We start from the raw sequence: 16,925 nt of genomic DNA on the forward strand, positions 1-16,925 counted from the left end.
TCTTGCTGCCATCTTGACTTGAGTGTCATTCTCTCTATACTGCGTTACCATCCTCTCTTTCAGCATAGGTGACTTAGAATCCAGAAGTTTCTTCTTTATCTGCTTCTTTTCCTCTATGGAATTCCATGAGTTAGCAGATGTCACGTCTGAATGGATCTTCTATCTGTAGCCTATCGTCTCTTTTGCTGCTTCACTCATGGCTTTATTAAAGCTGTAGATGGTCAACGCTGCTTCATCTTGAAGGATTCTAAATTGGTTCCTCAGTCTTTCTTAATTAATGGGGCCTTCAGCTTAGCAGCATCAATGCAAAGGTTTCTCGTCTCCCTGATTCTCGGCTTCTTCAATTTTAGAGTAGTGGATTGTGGTCGCTGCCAATGTCAGCAATTTGCATCACACGTATGTCTTGTAGGGAGCACTTCCACTTGCTATTAATGATAACAGCAACATTTATTTTAGTAACATTTTAATACAACAATGTAGCTTAAAAAGAAAACATTACAAGACAATTAAAAACAGTTAAGATTGGGCAATAATATTAAAGAATAAGTAATGGCAAAACAAAGTAAGGTCAGATGGCCGGGAGGACAGCAAAAAACAAAAACATAATGCATGGTTAATTTGGTTCTGAGTTCTTCCATTGGGTGATGTCCAAGTCAGTGTGGGTGGTCTTGTGTGCAAAAATTGTACCACCAATGACTCGGCCGTTTTCTTCACATAGACCAGTGAGGTGGTTTACCATTTTCAGAGAGTCCCCCAAGTCCATGTTGTCCCATGATTCTCTGTCTGTTCTTGTTCCTGCCAACTCTTGTGATGAAGCTGTTACGCTGTAAAAATTCATTTCCAAGGTAAATGGTGTACAGTATTGTTATTGTGACTTGATTGAGAAGGCATTGTTACAGCACAAGAGTTCACATTAAAAATACTAAAAGGGTAAATATGTGGACACATCGTTTGTCATGCAGAACAGTGTGATGACTTTCAAGTAGAGTGAATAATTTTTCATGGCACTGTATGAAAAATATATATAAAGAGAGAGAATTAAGAGAGGGAATTATGTGCAAATGCTATTTTTAGACCAGGGGTGCCCAATGTGTCGATCGCAAAGGTAGTGCAGGTAGATTGCGTTGCATTCAAAAAACATTTTTTTAAACGTTAGTCTATCATATATCCTCCCTATGGCATTTGCCACTTGATTGACATACAGGGCGGCCAGTCTGAGATCTCTTCTCTTCTAACACGCTGGTCATCCCGCACGCATGATGAAACGTGCGAGCTACTGTAAAACTCTAGTTAGCCTTCCAATTTATATCGAATAAAGAAGGGATTTAAAAAAAATGTTTGGGGAGGGTATGGGCTGGATGTGGAATTGGAAGAGGACTTTTTTTCTCACAATGTCACAATCGAAGTGCGTTTGTCTGATCTGTCAATCTATTCCAAAGAAGGAAAATGTGGAAAGGCACTTTGGAACTGTTCATAAAAACTACGAAACTGACGTCCTGCCGAAAAGCGATCTGAGAAAGAGAAAGGAAAGGGAACTCAAATCACAGTTAATCGGACAGCCGTCATTTTTCACTTGGCTGAATTCAAAAGCTCCTTGACTGCATTATTCGAAGCCTACTTATGTATGCGAATCAGCCTTTTCCCACGTGACGATTATTAAACCCAAATACCCTAGTGACCATAAATGTATTGAATTGTTATTGTGCTGTAAACGTTATTCAGTTATGCAAGGCCAGCCCACCACACACACACACACACACATATATATATATATATATAATTTTCATGTAGGTAGATCATTTCGATCATTTCGACCTGGTCATTTTTTAAAAGTAGCTCGCAAGCCGAAAATAGTGTGGGCACCCCGTTATAGACTATAGCTCTGCATTGAACGCAATACTCCCCTCTAAACTCGTCAGCAAGCTCAGTGGCCTGTGTCTGCGCACTTCTTTGTGCACTTGGCTTCTTAACACGATGACAGGCAGACCCCACGTAATCTGAATGGGTGGCCACAGCCCATCTTCCCTCCCTCTCGACACACACTTCCCAGGGCTATGTTCGGACGTTTACGACAGTTGTTGCTGAAGAATGGCATGAGAGTTTTCGTCGTATTTTGAGCGAGCTGCTTCACCCGCACATCAATGGAAAGACCACTGCAATGAGATCGCCTGTCAGTGTTCTCAAAAAAGTGGCCTGCACACTATTAGCAGACGAGGGGAGACTACGCAAGACGGCAAACGCCTTTGGGTTGTCAAGACAGGTGGTCTCTAAAATAGAAAGGCAAGTGTGTAATGCAATTACAGTCCACATGGGCCCTGTGTATAAACATTTACTTGTCACCGAGCCCAAAGTGGAGGACGTTGTAGCAGCCTTTCACCGAGCCCATGGAACTCCCTCAGTGTGTGAGTGATGTGGATGGGACTCATCTAGAAATAAAGCTGCCATCCACAAATTCCATGGATTATTTGAACGAAAAAGTGGAGGATTTCTCTTAACATACAAGCCGCCTGTGATTACAAGTGTTCATCGACTGACGTCATAGTGAAATGGCCGGGTAGCGTTCATGACGCCGGTATTTTCGGAAATTCCATGCTGAACACACATTTTGAAATAAAAGGACGAAGGACATTAATCTAAATGACCTTCCCTTTGTTCTCAATGCTAAGGTGACTAGAATTTTTGGGCCAATCCGGGGACATGGGGGGGCTAGAGGAGCGTTGACTACTCCCCTCGTGTTCCGTGTTTGAAGTTCACAACAGAAGCATCCGGGGTCGGACGCAAATACGAAAATTCACGCTGAAGCCCATCACTGAACTGACACTTCCTTTTAGCACTCATGTTGAATCACAGGGATCACTTCGCCAAAATGCAGAAGCAACAGGTGGAAGAAAAGAACCGCCACGCTGCTCTCGCATCCAGAAGCAAGCCACGCGTAGACACAGCCACAGCCACAGCCAGAGCACGAGTAGGGACTCTAAACACTGCAGAGTACAAAGCGAAAGCTTATCACGTGATTTCTCGCCAAAGTTACAGAATGCGGTAAAGCATAACCTCCGTGAAAACACCGCGCACGCGTGCCGAGTTCAAATTATCGTGGTGATGAGATACATTCAATAAAGTGAACCTGCTGAAACCGGGGACGAAATCTTAAAACGGGGACATGTTTCTAAGTGGGGATAGTTGTCCGAAAAAGGGGACTGTCCCCGGACAACGGGGATGGATGGTCACCTTATCTATGCCTGTTTCGTGCTCTTTACACTGGATTTTTGTGTTTTCATGTGGATGGAGGGAGGAAAACTCCCGTTTTAAAAAATCCCCGGGTACGTGTGGACTAGACCGCAGGCTTTACTCGCACTGAACAACTCAAAACAGCGGATGGGAGGAGGTGGATAAACTTGAATTCATAATAACGCAGAAAACTCGACGGTGGATCTTCACTATGTTGTATTCCTCCTGTATTCCACTTTAAGAGGTATCTAATTCCGTTTAATAACCACCGGCTCACACACGGGTTCTTACTCAAAACAGCGTCCTTTTATTGTTTTACTCTCCACACTTCTTCACACTTATATTTCCGGTTCCCATAATACCTTTCCAAAACACCTGACCTATGACATGTTAATCATGGATATGACATCCCCCCTTTACTTGGCATTAGACTTCTATTTGAAACAATAATAAAATAGAATGAAACTGGGTTGCATGCACAGCCATTAAACTAATCAGCATTACAGCTTAACCAAACATAAATTCCTTATTACACAGATAAACATTGAAAAGAGCATTATTTTTTTTTTCAAAATCATGAATAGCATTAAAGTGTTGACTTTGTCAATCTTATGCATCATATGTCAATCATTCACAAACATAGTCAGAAAGTCTACTAGGTTTTCGCTTAACTCTTTGTGGTCTAATCAGTATTTCTGCATGTCTCTGTTTATCAGAGTCCTTTTCTGTTTGCGAAGTTATCTGTTCTTTTCTCTCTTCATTAGCATCTGTGTCTGTAGATCTCTGTGTTGCCTCCTCTTCATGTAGTGTTTCGGGAATTTGTCCTTGTAATTCATATTTCTTGACAAAAGTAGTATTTCTCGCATATTGTGCTCCGGTTGGGGACTCTACTACGACTTTGTTTCCTGTTTTGCTGATGATTTTATGTGGTGTCGTACTGAATGTTGTTGAGAACTTGTCAGTCTTGTCTTGTCCCAAGAGTACAGTATCACCAACATTGACTTCTGATTGTCGTGCCCCTCTGCACATCTGCATACATTTTGCTCTTTGCTTTTTTCTCTGAGTCATGATCATATAGTTCCTGATCAGCTTGCGTCTCTAAAAGTTCTGGCAGTTTTCCTCTTATCTTTCGATTAAAAAGTAATTCAGCAGGACTTTTACCAGTTGTTGCATGGATGATGCTTCTGTACACCATCACATATTTCCGCAATTCTCTTTTCCAGTCTAATCCTTCAGCTTGAGCAATCCTAATTCTCTTCATAAGTGATGCATTTTGACGTTCAACTTCTCCATTGGCTTGAGCATATTTTGGTGTGGTTTTTATATGCGTGATTCCATTTTCATCACAGAAACGTTTGAATTGTTCTGATCTAAATTGAGGTCCGTTATCTGATTTGCATGTAATCGGTAGTCCGTGTCTGCTAAAGATTGTTTCCATGCTGTCTATGACTTTTTCTGTTGTAGTGGTAGTCAAGATGTCATACTCGTAGTATCGACTGAAGTAGTCTATTATTACCAGAATGGAGTGGTTTGACGGGAGAGGTCCTAGAATATCTACTGCGATATCCCGCCAAGGTCCATCAGGTAGTTGTGTCGATCTCAGTAATTCAGGTGGATCAGGCTTAGCCACTATCTGACAACCGTGGCAGGCCTTGCAATGTCTTTCGGCTGCTCTATCCATGCCCGGCCACCATACTTTTGATCTGAGATGTTGTTTTGTTCCTACGATACCTAAATGTCCTTCATGAGCTAATACAAGTGCTCGTGCTCGTAGTACCTGGGGTAATATTATACGTGTACTTCTCAGAACAAGATATCCAATTGTGCATAGTTCATTTGCAATAATCGCATACTGTTTGCACTTTTCAAAATGTCCAGTCTCTATAGCCTTGCGCACCTCACATAATTCTGGATCAGTGGCTGATGCTTCCTCCACTTCTCTGGTTGTCAGTGCTTTTGGAGTTGCATTCACTGCTACAAATCGTACATATTCCTCAGCTCCATGTTTGTGTTCAATATGTTTCACTGTATTTGTCAGCAGTCGTGACAACAATCAGCAATATTATTCTTCCCTGCAATGTGGATCACTTTGAATTCATATGGTTGCAATCGAAGAACCCATCGCTCAATCCGTGCACATGGTTTGGATCGGGGACCATATATTACCTCCAACGGCTTATGATCTGTGACTAGGTCAAATTTTCTCCCATAGATATATGGATGTAGTCTTTCGCAGGCCCATACTAAGCCTAGCCCTCTCTTTCTGTCTGAGAATATTTGCGTTCGCAGTCAGTTAAACTGCGGCTTACATAGCACACTGGAACATTAATTCCTTTTTGGTTTTGTACTAGTACTGCACCTAATCCCACCGGACTTGCATCAACTATCACTTGTGTTGGCATCTTTGCTGAAGTAAGCTAGAGTTGTAGTTTTAGCTAATTCTGCCTTAAGAGCATTGAAAGCTTGTTTCTGTTCTGGCCCAAATCTGAACGGTGTGTCTTTCCTTGTCAGGCGTCTCAGTGGTTCTGACATGGTTGCAAATTGTGGAATAAATCTGCTGCTATAACCCACTAGCCCAAGGAAGCTACGCACCTCAGTCGCATTCTCTGGCTCCCGTGCTTCAGTTACAGCTCGCACTCTCTCCTTTGTCGGTCCAATTCCTTTCTGCGACAATAGGATTCCCATAAAAATCAGCTTGTCCATGTTGAATTGACATTTTTCTGGGTTCAGCGTTAATCCTGTTTCTCTGAGCCTTACCATGACTGCATGAAGTCGTCTGTCATGTGTCTCTTGGTCTTGTGCGTGTATGATTACATCGTCTGATACATTCTCGACACCTTCAATTCCAGCTAGAGCATTAGCTATTTCATGCTGATACTGTTCACTAGCAGATGATACTCCAAATAATAGTCTTTTATATCTGTACACTCCATTATGAACTGCAAATGTGGTAATTTCACGTGATTCAGGGGTCAGCTCAAGTTGGTGGTAACCCCATTTCAGGTCTAACTTGCTGAATATGGTTGAGCCATTCATGCCCTGGAGCAGCTCATCCACAGTAGGGATTGGAAAACGTTCTCTCACTATGGCTTCGTTAGCCCGTCTCATATCTAAGCAAAGACGAACATCATTCCCTGGCTTTGGGACGATCACCACAGGATTCACCCATGGGGTAGGTCCGTTCACAGGTTCGATGATGTCTAAGTCTATTAACTCCTTTATCCTGGATTCCACTGCCCTTCTGAGATTAAAAGGTATGCGTCTAAGTGGTTGAGCTACAGGTCTCACCTCTGGGTTAATGTGTAGCTGGACCTGTCTCGTTTTCAGCTTTCCTACTCCTTCGAACACGTTAGGGTACTGCTGTTGAAGTGCTTGTTTAATGTCGGTTACTGTAGAAATGTTGGCACCTATTTTCAAAACTCCCAAGCGCATCGCTGTTTCTTTCCCCAGTAGTGGTTCACCATTACCTCTGATTACAATGAACTCAGCCTGTTCAGTCTTATCTCCTATTGAAATTTGACATGTGAATGCACCTTTTACAGACAATGGCTGGCTGGAAGAATATGAATAAAGTTTCCTTTCTGCCTTCGGGATATAAGAATGACATTTAATATGTTCTGACTTCAGCTTTTCCCACGTGTTTTCTCCCATTACATTGTTTGTAGCACCTGAGTCAATCAACATTTTTATGTTCACTCCTCCAACACAGAAAGTAAGTCTCTCTGGCATGTCACCTTCATTAATAGTAAATGCAAAATCCTCATGTGCATCGACAGTGTTTACATTTTGTTTTGTTTTTGAATCTTTTGTGCGGCACATTTTTGCATAATGGTCTTTTCCATGGCACTTGTGACATATCTGTCCACGTGCTGGGCATTTCGGATCTCGCCCTATGTGGTCGGTGTTTCCACATCTGTAGCATTTTCCATCATTTTTATTGTCTCTATTTTGTTTTCTTTTTACATTTTCATTTCTGCATTTTGCCCCCTTTTCTTTCTGGTAAATTCGGCTGACCGACTCTGTGCTCGCTTTTGCTGTGTGTGACATGGTCGACATTTGCTCCTCGATGCTCTCACAGCGCGCCGCTATTTCTAATGCACAAGCTAGCGTTAAGTTACGTCCTTCTTCCAAAAGTTTTCTGCGTACATATTCAGACGTTCCTTTACTTAAAATTGCATCCCTGATCTGATTGTCTGAGTCGTCACCGTAACCACAGTCTTTTACTACCTGCCGCAGGCGTGTGGCAAACTGCTGTACCGTCTCACCCAGCTGCTGGTGTAGCTTTTGAAATGCGTGTCTCGCTAACGCTGAATTAATTTGAGGTACAAAGTATGTATTCAAAGCATCGACTGCCTTTTGGTAGTCTGTTAGCTCACCCGTGTCCGGCAAAGTTGAGAAGATATCCTGCACGTCCGCTCCGGCCATATGTAGTAGTAGCGCGCGTCTCCTTTGCTTCGTAACACCGGTTGCATCTTCGTTTATTATGAGCCCTTTACCGTCCGCATATAGCTCAAACGACATTAGCCATCTTTTCCATCTCGAACCTAGCGTGGCTGGATCCGTGTAGCATGCGAAGTTCTGGATTCCGGATTTCTCCATACTAATTGACTAATTAATCCAAGTAGTAAAATTAAAGTTCTCCTCGTCGCCAATGTTGTATTCCTCCTGTATTCCACTTTAAGAGGTATCTAATTCCGTTTAATAACCACCGGCTCACACACGGGTTCTTACTCAAAACAGCGTCCTTTTATTGTTTTACTCTCCACACTTCTTCACACACTTCTTTACACTTATATTTCCGGTTCCCATAATACCTTTCCAAAACACCTGACCTATGACATGTTAATCATGGATATGACACACTATAACTCGGTTATAACATTTGTGATAAACATCAAAATATTTCTAATATTACTGAAGCCTTTCTCCCGAATTTGTGACTGCTGAGCTCTTTCTTGTATGCTGCACAGCTTTTATACCACTTTAAGGGACGCTTTATACTTCACGCTCAGAATGCGTACGCGCACACATCATGGCTACCATGCATTCATTTGATGCTTCCTCTGAGGTTTTCCTGAGAAATTAACACGATGCATGCATGAGTGGCACTACCAGCAAAAAATTGAGAGGCGCAGTAAGTTCAAGTTGGAAAGTGACGTCAAACCGCTTTGAGGAGCCGACGAGATCGATGTCTGATGAATGGCTCGATGTGGTGAAGAAAAATGCCGACATAGACATGCATTCGTGGTGCTTTTATATTCAAGCGTCGGATATTCCCCAACATAACGACGCAATACATTTTAAAGGTCTCACACCTTCTGTGCCGTCTGTGCTGCACTTTAAATTTTATTTTATTTTTTAACCTTCACAATAGCACCAGAATGTATGGCAGTGTATTTGAGCCATAGAGAAAAAAAAAAAAATTAGGGACACAGTGGAAATTTTGGGTTTAATCTTGAAATTTCCACTTTAACCTCATAGTTTATTTTGTTATTAAAGCAGACCGTCGTAAATGTCATCTTAAAACCGCCCCAGTTGCTAATTGCTACGTGCTTCTGGGGCTTCCTCCTGCACTGACAGCGGCGTCAGACAGCAATTGCCACACAGAACACATTCAATTTATGATTTTCCAGCTCTCTGCGCATTTAGAATCCTTAAATTTATACTGGACATCAATTAAATGATGAAATGCATTAAAGTATGTATATTTCATTTTACAGATAAATTGTGGGTGGCGCAGTGGTAGCGCTGCTGCCTCGCAGTTAGGAGACCCGGGTTCGCTTCCCGGGTCCTCCCTGCGTGGAGTTTGCATGTTCTCCCGTGTCTGCGTGGGTTTCCTCCGGGCGCTCCGGTTTCCTCCCACAATCCAAAGACATGCAGGTTAGGTGGATTGGCGATTCTAAATTGGCCCTAGTGTGTGCTTGGTGTGTGGGTGTGTTTGTATGTGTCCTGTGGTGGGTTGGCACCCTGCCCTGGATTGGTTCCTGCCTTGTGCCTTGTGCCCTGTGTTGGCTGGGATTGGCTCCAGCAGACCCCCGTGACCCTGTATTTGGATTCAGCGGGTTAGAAAATGGATGGATGGATGGATAAATTGTTAACTTTATTTAAATAATGAATACTGTTAATAATTACTCTTGAGGGGTGGCATGGTGGCACAGCGGTAGTGCTACTGCCTCGCAGGGAGTCATGTCCCTGGTGTTCCCTGCCTGGAGTTTGCACGGTTTTCCTGGTTTCCACAGTGTGCTCTTGTGTCCATCCAAAGACATGCAGGTTTGGGGATTTATTGATGCTAAAATGACGCTAGTGTATGTGTGTGCTTGTATTTATCTTGCGATGAGCTGATGCCTCATCCAGGGATCATTTCTGTCTCACGCCCAGTGCTTGCAAGAATGGGCGCATCCGTGGATTGATGGATGTAATCATTAAACATCCGTCCTTTTCAGAGATATGTGGGAAGGTGTCCTCAGAATTAATTAGATGTTTCAGGCAATTCACAACACAGCAAAGCCGAACGTTGTTTTCTTACCGTCATGATCTCGCACTGCCACGTGGTGGAACCTTCCAGATTTATGTAAAGTACATGCACTAGTATTTATTACCGCTTGCGTAGCAGTAGTGTCTGCAGGTGCCAACATCATGTCGCTTGAAGTATAAACCCAGCTTAGGCCTGGACTTGGACTTGCACTTTGACAAATTCTGAATTTCTCCTACTGCCATTCAGTTGTAAATTGACTATTTTGCTTTTGATCGCTGACCTGCCTGTTGATAACAGTAATTTTATTCATTTCATCCATCCATCCATTATCCAACCCGCTATATCCCAACTACATGGTCACGGGGGGTCTGCCGGAGCCAATCCCAGCCAACACAGGGCACAAGGCAGGAAACAAACACCAGGCAGGGTGGCAGCCCACTGCAGCTTTATTAATCCCATAAAGGAAAGATTAACTCTTCCAAGTATGCCATAATAAAACATAAATTATACAAAATACAGATTATGCAAAGAATAAACTAAAATGTACAGTTAGTCATTTTCTAACCCCCTGAACAGGGTCGCGGGGGTGCCGGTGCTTATACCCGGGTCTCCTTACTGGTACATGGGCTGACTGAGGCTGGCCTATGTGGTGGTCGGTACAATTCGGTCCATCACCAACAAATACAGTCCTTCTCACCTCACTCTGTTATGAATCTGGGGAGTTTAGAATATTTTTGGGAGTATTTTCTTTATGTAGCTGGCAGCCATTTTGTATATTTGTTTTGTTAGCAACCAGGTGAGTTGTATGTTGTCAGCCGGTCACCACTGTTTGTCCATGGTTCTTGGCATCAAATAAGCTAATTTGGTATTGTTTCTCATGTGTTTTTGGTGTCTGAATTGTGCTTTCTTTTTGACTTTAGCTTTTTGGACATTGGTGTGTGTCAGTTATTGTTGTTCTGTTTTTGACCTGAGCCTCTTATCTCCTGTCCTTTTACTCATTTCTGCCACTTTCAGCACTGGCACTAAACGCACGTCTTACTCTCACTCTTCTTCTCTCCCTGTCAGATGAGCCCTGACCACCTCTACTGCCTTTACTGACTCCAAAGTTTCTTGGTCTGGACTCTGGAAGGAGTCTTTTGTCCACTGGGACCACTCGAGCTCGAGCCCTGATTCACTTCCAGACAATTTGTTGCACAACGTGTTTAATTCCTAACTTGTATTTTTCATGTTTTCTCTGTGTTAATATGGTTATATTTATTTACTGTTTGGTATTTGGGTACTGTTTCTTTAAGTGCCCTTCTATTCATTGTGTTTTGTATGTGGAACCAGCATGAGGTGGGACCACCCTTGGCCTTTCTACTGAGGTCAGTGAGGATCCCAGCAGTGGATCACAACCTTGGAGTTTATTTAAGTATTAAGTATAAGTATAGTTTTCACTTTTTTCCGTTTAATATTTTTGCGTCTATTTTGGGATTACAGTCTCTAGATTGTATATTGGGACTTGCTTGCCTTAGATTATGTTTTTAGGCAAGTCATATTTGCCCTTATTTTTACGTTTACAAACGTTTGTGTATTTTTCACTTTTATTTAAAAATAAAATCTTAAATTACACAGATCTTTTGTAGGACATATCTCCTCATCCAACAGGCCTTACAATCCCTCCCTGTTATAAGGCATTATTGGGCATTGTGATCTTCCAAAGCCTGGCAGTGTTGTTTGAGGGCTGGCTACCTGGTGTGAGGACATATCTGGTCAGGCTCAGGAAGGTCTTGGCTTGTTTTGTATGGCTGTTACTGGAGGCCTTACACCTCCTTCTCCATTTATAACTTCACCACAGTTTGGAATAATCCATGAAACTCTTGGTGCCATCTGAGAGGAACTCCCCTGGTAGGCTTCAGCTGTCCCTGCAACCACAAGCTCTTATCTGTAATATTGTGACGAGAAAGCTGGGTGTAAGTGAAAACATCTCCTTGTTGCCAACTTTGTTCCCACAATTAGTTATTTTCAGTAATTCTTCCCTTAACTGTATTTTTCAGTAACTCAACAGGGACAACCTGAAACTTCTCCCTTCATCAGTGGTCTGTTTCCAACCATAACATTGCTGTTGATGTTTTTTTTATGTGGTAGCCCATCCTTAGTACCCTCATGATACACAAAAATCATGGGCATTGTGAACAGCAGGAAGACCATAATGATGATAAGCCACAGAATGCCAGAGAATTACAAATGTTAAGCATAGAAGGGGGTCTTGCTAGTTAGAAGAGGATCCTAAAATGGTCCTGGCACTTTTTTGTCATTAGTGAATTGGAATGGCAACGCATGGTCACAAAAGCCTTCTGCCAACAAGTTCTAAGAGACCACCATGGAGCTCTAGCATGAGGTCACTTCAGTACAACTAAAGCAGTGCCCTGGATACAGCAGAAGTGCTACTGGTGTCACTGGCCGAAGGATATCGAGTATCACTGTAGGTGTAGTGATGCATGTACAGCTTGGTGAGGCAGTTAAGGACACCCCTCCACAATAATACAAGCCAAGATGTTCAAAAGAGTGGGTAAGAGAAGAGACCCCAACGTTCTTGCTGGAATCTGACCATCTTACAAAGAAGCCTCTGCTATGCCCAACCAGACTCTCTGCCTGTACTTCAAGCACTCGATGAGGATTGCATTTAGCATTTCTTTAGTTTTGAACAACCTCTATTCAAATCAGGGGTCCAGTTTTGAATGTTGCATTGTCTAGATGTGCCAGCAGTTGGAGACACACAGCTGAAGACCTTGAAGAACCCATTTGTACCCGAAAAGAGATGGTTTATTGGGTTGGTTCAATCAGACTGTAGGTGTCCAACTTGCACTCCTCACATCACAAGATCATGGAGAACGGGATGAGCAGTTGCCACTTTCTTTTTTCCACAGATTACTGTCGAGTCCACAGGGTGTACCTCTGCTGTTTTAAAAATGAGATGGAAGATCCAGATCAAAAGGCTGCTTTTGTGTTCCCATTAACTCACATTTCTCTCATCCAGATCTATAACAACATGAAACATTGGAGAAAGATAAGAACAGCAGAAAGTTGATTTTTTTCCCCCACACACTGAACTATAGACACGTGGAATGAATGAACAAATAATGTGGTACAAAGACCATTCAACCCGGCATATCCTGATAATCCTATCCACTTAATTTCCCCAAAATAACATCTAATCACAGATTGAAGGTTTCCATAATCCAACTCTTTACCACACTACCTGTTCATTTATTTCATGTGTTTTTAGTTCTCTGTGTGAAAAAAAAATATTTCTGGATCCACTGTAACAATTCCCTTTAGAATATTAAACACTTTGATCATATCACCCTCTAAATCTCGGTTTTCTTAAACTAAGAAGGTTCATATCCTTCAGTCTCTCTTCATAGTTCATACCTCTTAGGCCAAGAATCTTCCGAGTCGCTCCCCTCTGGACTTGGTGCGATGCTGCTCCATAACCTCCCTTGACTTGTACTCCACCCATCATGATATACAACCTAACATAGCTAGCATTAGCTTTCTTGATTCCTTCTGTCCACTACGACTAATAAACCCTTCTCATAAGGAGCACTTCAACTTTAGACCTCCCATTGTATATTCAAATTCCACTTTTGTACTTCTTCCATGTAATGCTTTACTTAAATAAAATTTCAGCAGCCACAGATCTAACCATAGCTGTCTGCTGTCCAAGTCCTTCGGTAATGATTTGTCTGATTCTCGCTTACCTGCATACTTTGATAGTTATTAGCTCAACTATGACATCTGATCTCAAGGAAGGCACTTTAAAGAAGTAGAAAAGATACAAGTACATCCCTCACAGTCAGAGTGGATGCTGCCATCAGTAAGGCCTTGGCCAAAACTTACCTATCTGGGAGAAATGGTTTAGCAGGTGCATATTACAGCAGAAGGGAGGATGGCTGTCCTTTGTCAAGGCTAACTTGCATCACAGATCTACTTTCTACCTCCAATACGGACAACAGGGTTACCCAAACCTTGATGGCTATGCCTTCTCCAGCTGATAAACTGGGATGATGATAATGTCAGCAATATGAAATTCACTCCTTCATAGATAGGCAAGGTACATAAGAAGATGACTCTTGATCTCTTGGTTTTACTATTCCCTCTAGAGTGTGAGTTTGAGAGGAACTGGAAGTGGAATGAGAGAAAACTAAAAAGAGGTTAACTGCTACAAGTAAGGGGTGCTAACATCTTATTGAAGAAGTCCTGAGGTGGTGTACAGAGGGGAAGGAGATGCTGAAAGAAAGAAGAGTAGCAAGGAGAAAGAAAAACGTATTATACAGCTAGAAAATTAATATGGTGCCATCACAGTGAACACTAAAACAATGTGAAAGACAGTTCCGTTTATTAAAGTTGAGTAGACAGGCAGTACTGTACTGTAAAGAAAAGATGCACAATAACTGAAGATGAGAACAGAATGAGATTTTCAGGATATATGCTAGCAAAACCAATAGGACTTCAATAAATATAAAATACTGTAAGGCAAATAAATAAACAGATTATGCCATATTTCAGTTTTTACACTCGTTTTAGTTTGTATCCTTAATTAATGAACCGTCAAAGTTGGCAATAGACATTTTCCTATATTTGTTAAATCTATTAGAAAATGAAAAATGTTTTCCTACAAAATGAGGCTCACTTTGACCAGTTTCTCTGGTGAGACCACATTTCACAAGGATCCCATTGTGTCCTCTGACAGATAGGCGGCAAATTTTACTTAAAAAATAAAAGGCATCCTGGACCTTTTGAAGGTGTAGAACGGTAACTAAAATTACGAAGACTAAAAGGAAAGACCAGCAATGAACAAAGCAGACCTTGGCACCAAATTCCCATGTCACACTTTATGTGAGGCCGACAACATCCACCTGAGTGTGTTCAGTCAGGGCAGCCCGCAGCAGTGGGAATGTGCCCTGAAGAACGACATCCAGTACGGGTCTGCTTTGCTACTGCACACGTGTGTTTGGACACTGTCCTTTAGTCACCAAAATTAGGGTCTAAAAATCAGGTGCTTTCTTTTATCCTTACTGTCTTTTTCCTGTCTATTGACACCTCAGCTTTTCCTCCTGTTTGTTATGTGTCTTTTTTTAAAAAAAAATATTTCTTTAGGCTCTATTGAAGCGAAACTTAATCACCTCTAGAGAGACGCTGCCTAATCAATTTTCTAGCAATGGTGTTGCTCCTGTTTAAACTGGACTTTACTTCAGCTGCAAGAATTAATAATTCAACTACCATAACTATCAACTTGTTGGAAAATAATAACCACAATGATCAAGAATAAATTCAACCTGTTCTTTTGACACTCTCAAAATTTTGATTACTTTTGACATCAGGGCTGGGGTGGGTTGGGATGAGTATTTTGGAATATATATACAGTATGTAGTCACACATGCGGGTCAGAGGAGCACCTTCTGGGCTCATCTGAAGTATGTAACGCCACTCTGGAGCGAGAGGGGGCGCTGTCACTAAGTGGGTCATCTCCGTTTCCATCAACAGAAGATGCCCAACGAAGGCAACTGACTTTGCCCCTTCTGCTCAGACCTCTATAAAGCCTGGGGGCCCCCAGAACAGAGCTCCCACCATACCTGACCCGCTCAAGAGAGCGGACTAACCCAGCCTCAAAATGCTAGGTTCTGTTATTTGTTTTATTTAAACCTGACAAGAGGATGTCATGTTTCATATCCTTGGTTAAAAAACCAAAACCTGGTCATAGCTATAACAGTTCTCTCAGAAATGGCCAAATTCTTCATACAAGTGACACAAAATGTAACAGTTTCTTACAACCAGAAAATATTTTATAAGAAAAAACAAAAACTTTACCCAATCAAATAAAAATCTGAAGATCAGATAAGTACAGCTCATCTTGTTTTTCAACATTTAACACAGAAAATAAATGTCACAGGAAGCAATGACGATCAATCTGTGCTGCAATTCCAGCAATAGCGTATTTACAGTATATGCATAATAAAAAAAATGAAACTGTAAGACCACTTGGGTGTGCCAAAACAAATCTGTATATGTTATAAACAAAGGCTGGAATAAGGACTAATACAATTAAAAATACTGGCAGTGTTTATTTCTGAGCCTTCAAACCAGTTTGCTTGTAATACAGAAGGTTCCAAACTAGCTTTTAGAAATTAATTAAACATTAAATTATTAAGGAGAAATTCTGGTTTTCTTGAAAAACGTATTGAAGGTAAATTAAAAGGGAGGAAGTGTCTGATCAACACTCTGAGACCACAAGGACAGTCGGCTCACAGTCCGTGCCTTCCAGAAGATATGACCTGTCTGGCAGAAACCACAAAGTGAGAAATCTGAAAAGATTCGGCTGATTTTTCTATGCTGCATTAGTAACTGTAAGCGGATTGATTATTAATTTATTAATAATTTGAACCCATTTGTAGCTCTCTTTAAAGGTTAATATGCCTTATTATTATGTTTACTGTTTCCTTGTGAGGTGTCTTAACAGATCACATTGGCTGCAGGGGAACATTTGAATTACTTCACAGTTAAAATGTATGCATATATCAAACAGTATATGTATAATAAAATTGTAATATGAGAGAATGTAAGTACACTCCATGAAATATTTCTACATGTTACACACATGGACATATCAAGATACATTTCATCATCATTTAAACAGTATCTGTCAATAAAGCTGATATAACAAACATAATGCTACATATACATTTGTAGTCCATTGTATAATTTAAATAGACATAAATACAAATTTTTTATGTGGGAAAAGTATATCCCCAAATTGATCACTACCTCAAACATGTAAACCTAGAATTAGGCGCACCAGATCAGACACAACGGATTAAAACATCATTAGAGAAGTTCTAGGCAGAGCTCGTCTTATTTAAACATCACACATGAAGTTTGGTTTGCTCTTTGTTTCTGAAATGTGTGTCATTGCCATGCCAAGATCAAAAGAGCTCTCTGAGGCCTTCAGAAAGGAAGTTATAGATGCCTATGATTCTAGAATGGGATTTAAAAAGACCTCCAAACAATTGGAAACCAACCATTTTACTTTTCGGAAGATCATCTACAAGTAGGGAAGATTTCAAATAACTGCCAACTTGTCCAGGCCAGATCGTCCCAGCAAGTTCTGCCAAGGGCAGAATGCAAGGTGCTGAAAGAAGCATCTAAGAACCTCAGAATTTAATCATGGGACCTCCAGGTA

This window comes from Polypterus senegalus, chromosome 3, assembly GCF_016835505.1.
Source record: "Polypterus senegalus isolate Bchr_013 chromosome 3, ASM1683550v1, whole genome shotgun sequence".
NCBI classification, from domain to species: Eukaryota; Metazoa; Chordata; class Cladistia; order Polypteriformes; family Polypteridae; genus Polypterus; species Polypterus senegalus.